Raw genomic sequence first — 5,463 nt, 5'->3', positions numbered from 1 at the left:
TCCTAATTACAGAGCTTTCTGTGCAGCCTCAACCGGCGGAGGGAGCCAATGGCAGAGAAAGCCGAGCAGAAGGCAGAGCGCCTGTCCCTCCCTCTCCTCCCTCTCCCTCTAGTTTTCCTTTGCTTTTATTTATGTTAGCTGCTTCCCCCCAGTCGCCTTTCGAGGCTTGGACGCCTTCTCGAGATGACAGCGAAAAGACAGTCCCACCAAGAAATAAATAAACATGAAAGCTACAAGACGCCGTTCGGATTGCAACAAAGCAGCGGGTTTAAGCAAGCCCTGAAGTCCCAAGTAGCAGGAACTGACACCCGGCAAACGCTTCTTGCAGAAGCACGTACAATAATAAACACTTCAGTTAAAAGACAGGGGAAGCAGAGATCTTTTTTAAAAAACTTTTATCCAGAACAGTGGCTCTCAAAGGGTGTGGCAGGAGAGGCTGGCAAGTGTGGCAGGAAGGTTCAAGGGCAATCAAAGGAACATTTCAATATTTCAGTGTACTATAATAGAGTATCAAAATATTATTTTTATTTCCAGAATATGGATAGATATCTTTTCAAAATGAGAGCAAGAGCATCAAGTGATACTGAGGACGATCCTAGTTGTGCTTTCCAACGTATTCCTTATCAATAAAAAAATTCAGTGCAGGAACCACGGATCTAGAACTTGGAAGTGTTGTAGTCAGCTATATATTTCTTGGAAGGGAGTTCCATAGGATAGAAGCCACCAATGGGAAGGCCCCGTCTCTATGGCTGTGGTAGCTGCAGTGTGACTATAATTTGAGGATTCAGGATGCATCTTATTCCTATAACTGCAATGTTAGAAGGGCATGTGAGAAATCACATAAATAATAATAGTCCTGTGCGATAGGCCACGCTAAGTAAATATATATTGTATACATAAGCAGCAGTTCTTGCCCATAGATTGTTGCAGGAGGGGACACCCATATACAATATGGTGGGCCCAACTAATCCTGGTGGCATCCCTTTTTCATTGTGCAATATACCATCTGTCTCCTGTTTGCCAGTAATTAAAGGAACATGTACAGGGGCTCTATAGAATCCAAAAGTCCTGCATATTTTCTCAAGAATGTTGAGGCAGGCGTTATAAAGATACAGTTCCCACGAAGCCCTTGCTTGCTAAAGAGTAATCTGCTATTTGGGTTCATTGTGAGGTTGGAAACTCAGCCTCGTTATCTCACTTGCCCTCTCTTCTGGACTTTGTTCCATTACCCTGGTGGGCCTCTTTCCCCTTTGTGTATTCTTGGTATGATTAGTATTTCCCTCCAGCATTTCTTTGTTCAATAAGTTAAATGACATTGTGTGAGAGAGACAAAGCTGAGAGTAAGCGTTCAACAGTGCAATCCTATGCATATGCACTCAGAAGTCCCATTGAATTCAATGAGGTTTACACCTAAGAATGAGGGTTAGCAGTCTTTTGCAGCAAAAACAAATCTTCCTTGCAACTAGTCCACAAAAAGCTTGTGGCTAATGAAATTTGCTTCTCTTTCAAGTGCCACAAAGCTCTCTGTTGTTCACCTAATGTGACCTGCACCACATCTGGCAAGCATTGGGAAGTGGATGAGCTCAAAGAGCTGCTCTTCCTGGGGAAGATGGCCCCATACCTTGGTGGGACAACATGGTAGGTTGTGTGAGGAGCTGCTGGGACTCAGTGCACCTGAACTTCAGGTTGCAGCACCTGTCTATGCAGGCCTTGGACTGACTCTGTGCACCCAGTTTACCACTGGATCCTCCCAAATGGGAAGAGGTATAAGGAGAGCTTCCTAGCTCAGTCAGACGGGCTGGACAACAGTACTGTATTCCCAAGCTTTAGTATGTTCCTGGATCCTTTGGTCACTTCCACACCAGACATTTAAAGAACATGACTTCCCCCAAAGAATCCTGGGAACTGTAATGCTCCCACCATAATTTCCAGCACCCTTCACAAACTACAGCTCCCAGAATTCTGTGGGGGGAGCTGTGTGTTTTTTACACATGTGGCGTGGATGTAACGAGAGATTGTCCTCCATTCCTGGCTTCTTGCGTGCTTCATGCTCCTGGCTTGCCCTATGGTTCTGAGTACTGGCTTTGCTCCTCAACCCATGGCTCCTGACTTCTGGCTCATCTCCTACCACTCCCTATGGCTCAGCCCTGACAGGTGGAGAGACTTTCTAAGCCCAGATGCTTCAAAATGAGAGGAGGATGTCTGTCTGGGAAGGCTACTGCTTAAGCTTCCTAAGAGCTAAATTAACCCACATAATCCAGACCACAGTGCGCTGTAAGCAAAGAGCAAGAATGAACAAGGTACGCTACCCCAAAGTTAGTTTTTGTGCACAGTGCAGAGCTCTACATGCTTCTAGCAGCTGGACTATTGATTGCTGGTCAAACAGAGGATTAGTACCCTCTTTGATCCGAGTGAGAATTCCTCCATGTATTTTGATCTGCTTAAACCTGAGGGTACAGGGGTCTCTCCAACATTATTTTTTCTTTGGGATAGAAGCCAGTCAACACTCAGCATTTTATCAGGAGCTCTGGGAATCGCCGATGCTTTCCAGGAAGGATGTCCCTTTGCCCCCCCCCCCCATAACTAAGAGTTGGGCAAAACGTGACTGAGAGACAAAAATAAGACCCCATACAATATATGTCATAAGTGTATCCAGATTTGTTTTGGAACCATTGAGTGTCTTTTCTTTCATGATGCCTGACCTAATTCTACAGATAGTTCCTGCTAGCCTCTGTTTTTCTTTGCCCATAGCATTTTGTCTTAAGAACTTTGTTCCAAACTTATGTTTAAGGACACAGCATAATAAGCACATCTTCTGTAGTGGGTTAGGGCTAAAAATGCAGCAACACTTTCACTTCAGAGGAAAATGTAATTCTTGGGCTGTTGCAAAGTCTGACTCATAAAAGTTAAAAAAAAGAGACGACTGCATTGATCTTCAAAACCTGGTGCATGTAAAGCATTGGAGGATGTCTCTGTGGAACTGTGATCTAAACAGACATTATTCTGTGTAATCTGTCTAGGCTCTTACTGTGGTACGTGGGTGTAACATATTGTACATTACTATTTTATAATGTTAATTAACGCTACTGAGGCACTACTAGTGCTTTCTGGCATGCATCAGTGGATGTACTTGACAGTTATAAACAGACATATGGAGCAGGAAAAACAGGGGCACACCTTTTTTTAAAAAACAGCATTCCATGCCATGGGGATTTTTTTTTTTTTTGAGGGAAAACTAAATATTTTGCCAGCACAAATTGTTTTGAGTGAAGGCCCCATCTAGCAGTTGGCAAGAGAGAGTAGAAAGAGAATTATCCATGTTGTGGTTTTTTTGTGGTGTTCCATCTGTGTTGGAAGAATGCATGCGAGTTGTTTGACAACTGCTGTGGCATGAGCTGGGCGCAGAGTGTTGTGGTGTGCACCCTAGCTGTGCCTCCAAATGTCTTTTCTTGTCTTCACATGCAAAAGGTCTAAACGTAAGCTATTGTTCACAACCTTTGGGTGGGGATAGAAGGAAGGTCTTTTACCCAGAGGGTGTTTCCAAGGTTTCCTCACAACATTGCCTGTCTCAGGGGTGGGCGGACTTCAGGGCAGAGGGATCTTCTTTGGTTTTTTTTACTAGAATCCCGAGATCCATCAACTGGAACAAAGTACAAGAGGCGTACAAGGAACCTTGAGCCCATTAATTTTCCTCTGAGCACTAGAACCGAACACACTTTCAGTCCTTCAACACAAAAATCCATTCCTGGTTGCCTACTCACCCCAGTTTCTTCATTTAAGCAGCATAATATTGTGTGTGTGTTGTGGGGTCATTTTGTTGCTGACATTGTCAAACCACTGTGAGTCAGACATCCTTGTCAATTTACTTCAAATTACACAGAGATCAGGAGCAGCTGGTGTGGAGGCCTGGTGCGCAGGAGCCATCCAACCAGTAGCAGTGTCAGTGGTGCTTACCTGGATGGGGCAGGCAGGGCAGCAGCGAGGTCAGAGCTACCAAGGCACACCAGCTGAGCCAATCCAGCACTGTTGCTTTTGTGCCTGTGCAGTCACAACCTTACTACCACCATGCCCCATTCAAACAAGCAGCAGCAACATCCCTGTCAAGAGAGTGGCTTGGCTACACCACCCTTCCATGTCAGCTGCTCCTGCCAGACATACCAGGAGTAGATTCATATCTCCCTTCTATCACCCCCTGCTAAACTACAGTGGTACCTCGGTTTTTGAACATAATCCGTTCTGGAAGACCGTTTGAGTTCTGAAACGTTCGAAAACCGAATACAGAAAACTCAATACGGAAGCAGTGTGGCATGTTCGACTCTTGAGGCGTGTTTGAAAACCATTTACTTCTGGGTTTATGGCTTTCGAAAACCGAAATGTTCGTCAATTGAGACGTTTGAAAACCAAGGTACCACTGTATGCCAATGAGTAGAAAATATCACTGAGGGGTGTCATCTTCTATAGCAGAGGTCAGCAAACTTTTTCAGCAGGGGGCCGGTCCACTGTCCCTCAGACCTTGTAGGGGGCTGCACTATATTTTGAAAAAATAAAATAAAGTGAACGAATTCCTATGCCCCACAAATAGCCCAGAGATGCATTTTAAATAAAAGCACACATTCTACTCATGTAAAAACACACTGATTCCCGAACTGCCCGCAGGCCGGATTGAGAAGGCGATTGGGCCGCATCAGGCCCCCGGGCCTTAGTTTGCCTACCCATGGTCTATAGGTTTTAGCACAGGGGTCAGCAACCTTTTTCAACCGTGGGCTGTCCACCATCCCTCAGACCATGTGGTGGGCCGGACTATATTTTGGAAAGAAAAAAAAGAACGAATTCCTATGCCCCACAAATAACCCAGAGATGCATTTTAATAAAAGCACACATTCTACTCATGTAAAAACACCAGGCAGGTCCCACAAATAACCCAGAGATGCATTTTAAATAAGAGGACACATTCTACTCATGTAAAAACATGCTGATTCCCAGACCGTCTGTGGGCCGGATTGAGAAGGCGATTTGCCTTAGGTTGCCTACCCCAGTTTTAGCATCTTGCTGTTCAGCTGTTTGTTTGTTTTCCCCCCAGAGGTGCTTGTTACAATCTTGCTTGCAAACCAAGTATTTTGTTTGCAGAAAAATGAGTATGAAAACTAAGCTGCAAGCAGTAAACAGCTCACATATTTTCTCGTCTCATAATCCTATTTTGTTTATCCACATTTCAAAAAGTCATTAATATCTTATTCTTAAAACATAAAGAAAGGTGCTGCTGCCACTTAGTACTGCCCAACAGTATCTTCTCAGTAGCAGCCCCTCACTTATGGAATGCCCTCTGTCCCCTTCATTATTTGAGTATATATTACCATGCAGGCATTTAATGGTTGTAAGAAAATCTCCCTGCCAGCCTTGAAATTATTTAGCAGTGAGTATATTTCATTGTGTTGAAATGTTTGAATTGGTTTCATTGTTTGC

The sequence above is a fragment of the Podarcis muralis genome, chromosome 5 (genome assembly GCF_964188315.1).
Source record: "Podarcis muralis chromosome 5, rPodMur119.hap1.1, whole genome shotgun sequence".
Taxonomy (NCBI): domain Eukaryota; kingdom Metazoa; phylum Chordata; class Lepidosauria; order Squamata; family Lacertidae; genus Podarcis; species Podarcis muralis.
Note: the sequence above shows the minus strand (reverse complement) of the source record.